Source organism: Spermophilus citellus, assembly GCF_964194105.1.
Source record: "Spermophilus citellus genome assembly, chromosome: 10".
Taxonomy (NCBI): Eukaryota; Metazoa; Chordata; class Mammalia; order Rodentia; family Sciuridae; genus Spermophilus; species Spermophilus citellus.
The window spans coordinates 93090400-93103000 of record NC_138197.1 but is presented as its reverse complement, the minus strand read 5'-3'; positions in this window follow the sequence as shown (position 1 = coordinate 93103000).

Below are 12601 nucleotides of genomic sequence, written 5' to 3'. Positions count from 1 at the left end.
CTCAGCAAAACCTTTAAGAATGTTTATTTTATTCACAAATTGTGTTTTGGAAGAGAAACTTTTTAGTTCTTTCTTTGTTTATTTGTTTTACATGTTGCTCTATAATACTGGTTCTCACACCCAGACTTTCCAATTTAGTTGCTGTGGAGTGCAGTATAAGCCTCAGGACTTTTATAACAACCCCCCTCCCCCAAGTGTAGTAACATTTGGAAACCTTGGGATCCAGTTGATTCTGAACTTCTAATATTCCAAAATAAATAAATCAAACAGCATTCTACTTTTCATCCTAACAGATGGGGTATGGAATGGATGAAACATGGAACAAAAATAATTCAATTGGCAAATGAGAGTGAAATACCTTATTGTTTAATAAAATATTCTGCCACATTTGGGTGGATAAATGGCTAGCTCAAATAAAACTAAGGGACATAAAGTTTGTTTTCTACTATAATAGAAGAAATATTCAGGAAGAGAGGAAAAAAGATAAGCTGTTCAGCTGCTACTATGAGAACATGAAATATAAAGGCAGGTGAACACATAGACTTCAAACTGATCTTCAGTTTGGACCTTCCATGGGACTAGCACTTCTGAAAAATTCAATTTCCTTCACTCAGTCTAGCAGACAGAAACACCATTAACTGACAAATTACTGGTAATGGGCACCCATTAGGTAGATATGCCCAAAGCAAAAGATTCCAAAACCTTTCTTGAGAAGGATAAAGACTCATGTGAGAATAACAGAAAGTCTTTTGAAAGGCCAGTGGGATCCTGACCATGTGCCTCCTGTCAGGGTCCCAGATAGTGTGGGTGGCAGCAGGTGTCCTCCTTGTGTTCTTGTAGGTTATGGAAACTCCTTTCAGACTGAGATTGTTGCTGTGTATCTCACTGAGGAGATGTGTGTAGTAAATGTGCTCATCATGTGTTTCAAAGGAACATTTCCTGGGTCAACTTGAACGAACCATTCACCCAGAGGTGAACAGGGCTCACTGTTACATCAAAACAAAATGAAGAGTTGTCACTTCCCTGCTCCGGACATGCTAGTACATAGTGCAGCAGATAAGATAGCATGTGGAAACCTGTATACTCACATGCCTGAATCCCAGAAATATCTAGCTTTCTACTATAATTTGTTTCCTCCTCCTCCTCCTCCTTCTCCTCCTCCTCTTCTTCTTTTACTTCTTCCCTTTCTCTTCTTCCTCCTCCTTTTTCATTGTTAAACCTTTTAAGGTATAATACATTAAATATTTTTTTAAACATTTTTCAAAATTTTGCCTTCTTTACAAATTTCTTCAATTTTTTTTCATCAATGTCATTTTCTATTCTAGGATCCTATCCAGAACTCCAACTTTAATTTAGTTATTTGTCATTAGTCTCCTCCAGTATGTAAAACTTCCTCATACTTTGCTTGTCTTTCCTGACCTTAACTGATGCATTTGAAGAGTACTGCTCAGTAATTTTTTTTGGGGGGGGTAGGGGACTGAATTTAGGGGCACTTGAACATTGAGCCACAGCACTATTTTCTATTTTATTTAGAGACAGTATCTCACTGAATTGCTTAGCACTTCACTTTTGTTGAGGCTGGCTTTGAACTTATGATCCTCCTGCCTCAGCCTCCCTAGTCACTGAGATTACAAGGACTGTGCCATCATGCTGGGCCTGCTCAGTGATTTTATATCAGTAAATTTTTTCCCTCAACTCATGGTCTTCCAGGATTTTCAGGTAATCGACATAAGATTATACATTTTGGGCAAGATTGCAAGGGTAAAGTTGTGTTCTCAATTTATCCTATCAAGTTTGTGATATCAATCTGCTTAGTAAGGAAAATACTTGTAAAGATACATAGTGTAAATTAGTGGGTTGAAGCTGGTGAAATGTGAACTGTGCAAGAGAAGGAATCAATTCTATACCATTCCAAACAGACCATGATATAAAGTTGCTGTCTCCACAATGTATTTGCCCATTAACAGTACAGCAGCATCACCCCACCCACCCATAAGTAGTACAAAATTCAAAAAGTGTCATTCAGCATAAAAAAAATATAAGTAAAAGCATAAAACATTCTTATGGGAGAAACACAAATGGAACTAAAAATGGACATTTTGTGCAAAAAAAGATTCTTAGCAACAATTACATGAAACTATAATTCTGGAAACAACACTTTAAAACCAATCATGTAGATTGTGCAGGAAATCCACCAGAATATTTTGAAAAAGTCTTGTCAGGGAACAGAATAATAAAAAGTGTAATGAAACAAGGTTGTGCTTTGCTCAAAGCTAAAATGCAGGTCGATTTTAGAATTTCACTGGAAAGTGAAAGTCATATATTTGCAGAAATTTGATAATATTCTGTTTGTAATTAATAGATGATAGGTCAAATCCCATAGAATCCTAATGAATGACAGTTTCAAGTAGCAAATTTTGTCACACTTAAGTTCATATTTAATTATTTTAGAGATCTAGATTATCTTGTTTTCCATTTTCTTATTATTTTTATTTTGGGCCATGTTTTTGTATTCCAATGTGGAAGTTCCATAAAGAAATAATTCAGCAATGTTATGGACTTTTGAAAACATTTATTCTATCTTGTATTCAATTCTAATTTTTTCTAGCAGATAAAAAATTTTATGAGTATAGTAATTCTCATTATAATTAATATAAAATTACAGTATTTTAATGGAAAAGTAACCTAAAGCATTAGCTTATAATACAAATATGTATTTTTAATTTTTCTTAGTGGATATTTATGTTATAAAAATTTAATCTTGCTACAAGAACTCTTTTAGGAGCTACAAAGTCATCACGTGTCATTTTGTCCTACATAGGTGCTGCATATTACCATGAACTGATAACACTTACAAAGTAGTTGGAGAAAATTTTCTGCAAAAACCAATACATGTAAAGGTATTTTAGTAATGAGAAAATGACATGTAAAAATACATTAGAGTTCTGATACAAACCTAAAAGGTATACTGAAATGTATAGAATTGACTCAATTTATTCTAAGCAGACTATAAATATTTTGATCTTATAAACAAAATACATAAATATCAACACTGGATATTTAAAAAATGGCAATTTGGTGATTAAAATGTTTGCTAGAACTTAACAAAATCTTCTAGTATTTTATGTGTTTAATGATTCAGAATTAGTGAAAATCTGTAAGGTTTTGTCCCTTTGTTTTTAGATCACAATATAGTATGATTAAGTCAAAATATTATTTATATGGTCAACATATAATTTACTGGATCTCAGTTCCCTAAAAATTTACCTCCTTTTTTTCAGCAGTATAATCTGTAAGATATATTTCAAAGGGCTCTCCGAGAATAAATGCGTAAAGTTTTGTTTTGTTTTGTTTTGTTTTTTTGATCACTGAGCCACATCCCCTGAGAGGTAAATGTAGTTACTGAGCACAACTGAATCATAATGCTAGCTTTATTGCTGATAAAGTTGTTGGACAACATGAGCAACATTTCTACTGAGAATACCAACCAAGTAAGTCACTGCCTGGGCTGGAAAACATGACCAACAAAATAAGGCTTCAAGGAAGCATGGTCCTATCCAAAGGAGAGCTGGGCTCTGCTAGAAAGTCCAGGAGGAGCTAAATCATGTGTGCTCCTTGTTCTTCCAATGTTGACCAATCAGAGATGTCATCACCCATGGGAGGAGAAATAGAGTAAGTAGAAAGAACTGCTACCATAAGTGGCTCTCTGTACGTACACGGAAAATGCGTGGAATAGCATACTTTCTAAGATGTTTCCTAGTGAAATACAGGGTGACTAGAAGAAAATGTGAGAGTAGATGTGAGAAAAATTCCTTTATCTCAATTTATTTACTTAGAAGACCCACTCTGTGCTTAGCACTCTTTAGATCTTAGGATCAAAGTCCCCGATTTTATGACAGTCAACACATAATTCAATATAAAACATAAACATATATATATATATATATATATATATATATATATATATATATATATAGAGAGAGAGAGAGAGAGAGAGAGAGACATATATATATATATATATATGCACATATACATATAATACATATATATGTAAAATAAACATTTTGTAGAAAACTAATGTTTGAAGATGAGGTTGAGTGACAGAATAGCTACTTCAGTGCTCTGGAAAGTCCACTACAAAGATTGGACATTTGGCTAACATTACGGAATATTCAAATTTGCTGATTGTGGCAGCAGGTTTCTTTTCCCCTTTGGTAGATTTTTTATGACCAGCTTCTTTTCAGCAGCTAGTTTTCTCTGAAGTTCTTTATGACCTTCCTTCCCACCACAGATTCATCATTTCAAAGACAGCGGGTTTTTCATCCTTTCACAGGCTATTCAGGGTCACTACAGCATTTAGTTTTTATACTTTGTCTGTCTCCTTTTTTTTTCATGGTATTATTCCTTTGATCTTATTTTATCTTTCACACTTTTGAATTTATTTTGAATTTTTTTTGAAAACTGCACTTATTTTTGGCAAAATCAACATGTAAACAACACTGGGATATTCAGTTGTATCATGTTTGTTATTTACAGATGATATTAAATCTTATTGGCTGATTAAAATTGTTAAAGTTTTTCCACTCTTTTGGGGTTTGAGCTAATCATTAAAAGTATTAGTGGTGTGCAACCTAAGTTTATCAGCATATGAAAATAGAAACCCAGAGATGGAATTAGAGAATAAAAAGAATGACCTAGTCTTTAATTTTTCTTCTCAAATGTTCTAGAAGTTGGAGCACCTAGTAATAATAAGCACAGTGTAGCATCAAAATTTTGATTTTGAAATACCTTTCTCAACAACAGAGAAAGAGCTGTTTCCATAATTGTGTGAGAACATGAAAGGTAAGCTATGAATATCTTGTGCTAGGGAATTTGAAAATGATGAAAAAATGGAGCAGGTGAAATAATCTTGATACAGAAATAATCCTGAAAAAGACAAATTGCAAAAATTTGACTCTACTTCATGTACAACCAAAGAACTGAAAAATTTTACTCCATGTACAATGAATTGAAGAGCTTTCTATTATCATGTACAATTGATTAGAACTAATTTAAAAAAACAAAAGGGGGGGATGCTGGGGATATGGCTCAGTGGTTAAGCATCCCTGGGTTCAATCCTTGGCACCAAAAACCAAAAAGCTTTCTTTGTGCAATGCTAGGGATAAAACCCATGAGTTCATGCAATGCTAGGCAGGTGCTCCACCACTGACCTACATCCCCTTTCCCCCATTGACTTTTAAAGATCCTTTCCAATCCTATAACTTAAGAAAAAATTGTAGTTGTACATGGACACCATGCCTTTCTTTTCTTTTTTTTTTCTTTTTTTATTAGTTGTTCAAAACATTACATAGCTCTTGACATATCATATTTCATACATTTGATTCAAGTGGGTTATGAACTCCCATTTTCCCCCCATATACAGATTGCAGAATCACATCAGCTACACATCCACGTTTTTACATACTAGTGTCTGTTGTATTTTTTTCATTTTTATGTGGTGCTAAGGATCCAACCCAATGCCTCACACATGTTAGGCAAGTGCTCTGCCACTGAGCTACAGCCCCAGGCCCCAGTCCTATAACTCACTCTCTCAACAACAATGGATCTGTTCAGAAAGGGGCATTTCATAGTCTCAGCAGTTCTTCTCCAAAAGAACCAAAACACCAGCCTCCTAAATGCCATGGAAATGGCTTGGCTGCCCTGTAATCCTAAGACTTCTCAGGCTTCTTACTCTTCCCACTTGTTTTTGCTTAAATGTCATGTCACCTTGATAAGCTCTAAGTTGATTACCACATTTAAATTAAAAATTGTACCCTAAAAAATAGCATGCTTTAAAATAAATAAATACAACATTAGATTATAAATTATTGAATAAAACAGAAATGCTTAAGTCTACACTGATAACAAACACAACAACAACAAAAAAATAAAAAAGAAAGAGGAAAACCTTTTAGACGAATATTAAAACACACACACACACACACACACACACACACACACACACACACCAGATATATTTTAAAAACTCTGTATTTGTAGAAGAGCCAGAAAAAGATATGAATTTTAAGGGTGAAAAAAAAGCTTGATGAATAACAAATATTTAAATAGTCTCAAAGTATAGTAGTTAACTATATCATTCCCACTAGATGGCATTCAAAAAGGCCTCTTAAATTCCTTGATACCTGGCTGTTGCCTAGTCAGATCATATCTTTGCATTGAATCCATTTTTAACTGGCGTGTGAGGATCGAAGTCATCTGATCAAAGATCCTTAAATTATTCCTAGTTTTTCCTATCTCTCCTCTTCCTACTCATTTTCCTCATACTCTCTGTTACTCAATTCCTCCTCCCCTTTACTTTCTCCTCTGCCTTTCCTCTTTCCATAGTGTGACATAACCTAAATCCTTTAAGAAATATCTGATTATTCCCATCAAATGCTTTGGCAGTAGATTAATGGGAAGGAGATCATCAAGACTATGAAAGGTGGAACTGTGTTATGAGATATCAAATCTTTATCTTACACAATCAGATATTTTTAGAAAAAATAGTTGATCTGGTAGCTTGGTAGCTCTATACTTGTGTTCTCTCTTTCTCTTGCGCTCTTTTTCCCTTCCTCCATGCTTGACCTTTGCTAGCATTAGTGTAAGTTGGAACAATGTTTTGTTTTGCTTTTCCTGTAATGTGTGCATGGAACACAATTGTTATTATCTAAAAGTTTTCTGTCATTCTAGTTTGCCCCTCTTCCTTGTTCAGAGCTTCTTTATCACCTGTTGCTGTTTCTGGGTTTCTGGCTACATTATCATCTTTTTTTTTCTTTCTTTCTTTCTTTCTTTCTTTTTCTTTTTTTTTTACATATTAGAAACTCCATAGACCTTACCACTTTACTCTTTGGATCCTGAAGCACCTAGCTAGTCTATCTTCTTTTAATATCTCAGTGTTCTCTTACTTATTAAAAATACAGTGTCTAGGGGTTTTAATTGTACTTGCTAGGTAGTTGAGAGAACAATGTATGTAATATATACCCCCGGAAGCAGGAATTGAATGTAACTAATGTATATTTTAGATTCTATCTTTCAAGTCCAGTTAATGTGTTAAGTATTTTCACATGAGATAAATAGTAATTTTATTAGTGGAGAAAAAAAAGAACAAAAATATATTATTTATTTTGTTACTGGTGACCTCATTATTAAATAGGTTAAAATTTTCAGAAAGTTGGGCTGGAGATGTGGCTTAAGCGGTAGCGCGCTCGCCTGGCATGCGTGCGGCCCGGGTTTGATCCTCAGCACCACATACCAACAAAGATGTTGTGTCCGCCGAGAACTAAAAAATAAATGTTAAAAAATTCTCTCTCTCTCTCTCTCCTCTCTCACTCTCTCTTTAAAAAAAAGAATTTCAGAAAGTTTATAATATACTCACTTAAATGATAAAATGCCCAATAGCTCACAATATGGTGAAAGTAACATGTGAATAAAAGTGCCATTTCCCATTCCCATTCCCATTCTTGCCTCTGTAGATTTTCCATACTGTAAATGACTGATGATGTCATCCATAAGCAAAGCACAAACACAGGGCTGAATCCCTGTATAAAATATTAATTAGTGTTGCTTTTCCCCCTAAATTTTAATAAATATAAACAGAAGCTACATTTTCTCCTAATGACCCAGTAAATCTTGTGGGATTCTTTGTTGGATGTGAATCCCTTCTTTGAGGATCACTGTTTAATTTGGATGAAAAGCAGGTAAAAATTGAGGAAAAGTAGAGCAAAATGAAGAAGGTTTAAGATCTTATAGATGAGAAAGGCTGTCAACTTTTGAGAAGTTAGTCAGGAAGAGAGTGTTCTAGTGATGGGCATTTTCAGTTTACAGAGCAGAGCAGAACATTCAGAACCCTGCTCAATAGCCTGACAGGAGCTGAGGAGAGCAAAGAACAATTTTCACACCTTTTCTGATAAGGCAGCGGGTTAATTAAGGGCAATCAATTTAGTGACAAATAAAAAAGAATTGCAAAGAGTGTTTTAACACAAGAGATAAAAAGAGATCTATTCAGTAGAGAGTAGACCTTGCCATTTGGAGAAAATATGGGAAGCAAGGAGGTGAATTGGCTTACTTGACCATATGGGGAGGAGAGAAAAATGATTGATAAACTCTGTTACCTTGAGTAAGACATTGTTATTCTTTGTTGTGTATGAAATTTTTTTTTGGTGGGGGGCATAGTTAAATCATACACATGGTTTTGATAGTAATGTTTTCATTTTTTAAATGAGGGCCTTCTAAAAGATAACTATCTTAATGTCGATCTTTTGTGTACATTGACTCAAATAAATTTTTCCAGTATGCTGAATATTTGAAATATTGAAATGTCCTTTGTATTTTACCCAGGTAATTTTCTTAACCAACAAAATGGTTATGAGGTTGTATCAAAAATGCTTGGATTTTAATAATAATGGCATTAAGTTTTATGTTGATATAGCTTCTTTCATTTCTGAATCTCAAATGATTTAAATATACCTCATTAATCAGCAAAGCATCCTGGGAGGCATGTAGGTGGGTGGTTTAAACATTATTATCAACAATTAAATAATACCATAGGGATCAATCTTATTTTTATAACATAAAGGAATTCTTTTTTTTATCTTCAAAAGGCTCATAATGAATAAAAGAGAAACACATTCAAATATAAATATACCCTCAAACATACTGTCAATTATCAATGGGATAATTACACAAAATGAATTTGAGACTTATAGTGAAGAAACTACTCTCTTTAGAATATATTATATTTTTGTGAAAATAGCATCAGTAATTTCAGACTTCTGGGATATTATTAAGTGCATTAAAATAGTAATTTAATTTATTATTGATTCACATATACTTCCCATTTCTCAATGGCTATATTTCTGAAAAGTTTGTATAAATTAAATTTTAATTAAAAAAAACAAGAATGAAAGATGCTAGTTACATCATCCTTCTGAAAGATAAGCAAAATGAATCTTTTTTCCTGTTGTATTGAATTAAATATTCTGAATTTATTCAAAAGATTTTTTTTACATGTTTGGAATTCTTAAAAGTGGGAAAATTCATACACTTCAATGGCATGAAAGGGAAATTCATTTTTCTAAAATATTCCTAGGGAATTGTTTTTATCCAGGAAGAATCTTTATTAGAAACACATTGGCCTTAGAAAATCTGGTAGGAAAATCCATTTCTGCAAATAAATTAAAAATATTAGAAATTCTTCAGGAGTTAAAGCAAACACATACTCTTGATTTTAATGTGAAGTCTATTAGTACTGAATTCAACCATTATATGAATGATTTATTGATTATAGAGTATCTTTTTGAGATTGGTGAAAATGCTGTTATATCTATTAAATAATGTTACCATAACAAAATATGGAAATTTCCATGTTATTATAGAATTCCTTTAAAAATATTTTTATAAATACATAGAAAACATAATTATTCCAACATATTTACCTCAATTTTTACATGATTCTGATATAACATTTATAACAATGAATTGTTGAAAAGTAGCATTTTGAAGATCTAATTTTAAAATATTAAGAATTTAGAAAAAGTGATTTGTGGGCTCAAAACAGTGACATGTGATATTAAACATTTTTGAGAAAACTAAATGTAGAAGCACAAATGTGTCACTTAATGTCATTTGTTGTATACTATTTCAAAGTCATTTATTACTGAAGTGCCTCAGAAAAATCAAAAGATTTTCAAAAGCAAAATATACTAAATATGACTCTTTATTACCTGGGTAAAATATAAACCAACAGAGTTAATTTCTTTCTGTGATTTTTGTTTCCCATGAAACAAAAATTTTGTTTACATGAAAATAAACTTGTCATTTTGCAATGTGGATACTTAGTATCTGTACCACAACCATTGATTTTGTGAAACTGTCTTTCATTGTGTACCTGTGTCTGTGTATTACCACAAAGACCTTCATGAAGTTAGCAGGGATAGTGTTTTAAGCTGAGGCATGTTAAATTAACATGTCTGTATAAATACATTTAAACTTTCCCCGGGAATGGCAAGTTACTAATTTGGTCAATTTCATTCTTCAGTACTTCCCTTTTCCCTCCCCTCCTCCCTGCCCACAAGCTCTTTCTTCTATTTTTTCCCTATAATGCTTCATGTTAGTATATAACAACTTGCATAGAGAATAAGTTCATTTTCTCTTTAAAATAATCTCAGAAAAAGAGGTTTGGGAACTACTACCCATGAAGACTGCAATCTCACTCTTTAACTCATTCTTGTCTTGGCTTCCTCCATTGTAGGTACTCATTGTTGCTGAAGATGTCCTTTGTTAAGCATTTTTATATACACATGCACATGCATTTGCTAAAACACATACAAACAATGCACAAAGACATTATAAAAGGATTCAAGTTTCCTTCAGTCCATGTACTTGAAACGTTAGTGTGGTCTGTACAATTCTTCACTATACCTGAGATTCAATGATGTTGTTTTAGGCATATGACAGAATTTATCAGATTTAAAGTGCAAATTTGGAGATAGAAACTCATAAAGATTGAATCTCTCTCCACTTAAAGGAGAGAAAAGGACCTGAAGATGATATGGGCAATGTGAGAATAAAGGGGAAATGAGGAAGGAGCATAAAGAGTCAGTGGAGAAACAGAGCTAGTAGACAGATACCAAGTTTTAGAAATGGAAGTTTGTATTACTTAACCATAATTTCATGAGGCAGGGGCCACCAGCTCATATGTATATTGTACTATTGCTATTCAAAATTAGAAATGAAGATTTTTATAATAAAGACATATTTATAATGATAAGAGACTGGTAAAATTTTCTCTTGTAGAGAGCACAAGTGGCTGCAAGGTTAAATATCAAACCTGGATGGGTATTTAACATTGTTTCCCATTGAAGATATGAAGAGATAGAAGAGAACATAGACAAATGACTCAAAGAATTTAATATCTGACTGTTGTATTCTGCTACCTTTCCAGTCACTAATATGGCAGTATGTAAAAATGTGATGTGTAACCGATGTGATTCTGCAATCTGTATTTGGGGTAAAAATGGGAGTTCATAACCCACTTGATTCTAATGTATGAAATATGATTTGTCAAGAGCTTTGTAATGTTGTGAACAACCAATAAAAAAAAATAAAAAATAAATGAACTGCCCATCTTAAGCTATTTAAAAAAAAAAGAATTTAATATCTGATGATGACTTTTGCCATCCAGTGCTCTCACCATGTGTAATAATTCTGTTAAATTCTGCATCATTTAACAAGATAGTTATCATTTGTTTGATTGACATTTTGATTTATTCCATAAATTTGCTCCAGTTCAATCCACAGTAATTCCTCCATCACTCCTGTCTTCCCTTCCCCTTAAATCCCTTCCTCTATTGGATTTCTTTCCATTTATTTTTTTAATTGGAGCATTTTAGTTATACATAAATATGAATTTCATTGTGATTTATTCATATGTGCTTACAGCACAATTTGGTGAACTTCATTCCACAGTTCCTCCCCTTTCCCATACCACTCCCTCCCTCTAGCCAATCTTCCTCTATTCCATTATTCTTTCTTTTATTACCATGAGAGCCCCTTTTGTAAAATTCTTTGTCTCTCTAGGTTCCACATATGAGAGTGCTGAGGGCCATTTCCAAGTAGGAATGACGCATCAAAATTTCCTTGCTAGCGTACCCCATGTTAAATGGATTTCGCTGTTGACATTGCATGTAAGGTGACCTTGCTCAAGGACCAAGGCGGATCCGGGTTTAGAGCTGATCAGGTTTGAGGAAGTATCCCCGTCCTTGGGTTTAGGGCGTTCCCGGTTTAAGACAATAGGGGTTTTAGGGAAGTTGGAGGTTGAAGATTATTGCTGCCGGGATTAGGGTGTTCCTGCTGCTTGTTCCCGTTGAGTTCTCCTGAGATTCAAATGGGATTTTGGAAAAAGCCTCGTGGAGTAGGTGAATGGGGCGGAGGAGAACTGGGATTTCCCCAGAACGTGTGTAGAGGCCAGTGTGAGTTCGGGAATAAAGATTGCTGTTTGAATCTACAAGGTGTGTGGTGGCTCGTGATCTTGTGCCCAGCCAAGACATTGCCATGAGAGAAAACATTTGACCTTTGACTTTGTGGGTCTGACTCATTTCTCTTAGCATGGTAACCAGCTTCATCCATTTACCAGCAAATGATGTAATTCCATTCTTATTTATGGCTAAATAAAACTCCATTATGTATACATACACCACATTTTCTTTTTCCATTCATCTGTTCAAAGGCACCTAGACTGGTTCCATAATTTGGTTATTGTGAATTGTGCTGCTATAGATATTTGTGTGCATGCATCACTTCAGTATTGTGATATTAGTTCCTTGGGATAAATATCAAGGAGTTGGATAACTCAATCCAGAGGTGGCTGTAATTCTAGTTTTTGTGAAATTTCCATATTGCTTTCCATAAGAGTTGTAGTAATTTCAAGTTCAGCCAAGGACCAGTCCCTTGTCCTTCACATCATCACCAGCAATCACTGTTACTTATATTCTTGATGACTGACATTGTAACTGGAATTTTGTATTGAATTTCCTTCATTGCTAAGGATGTTGAACTTTATATA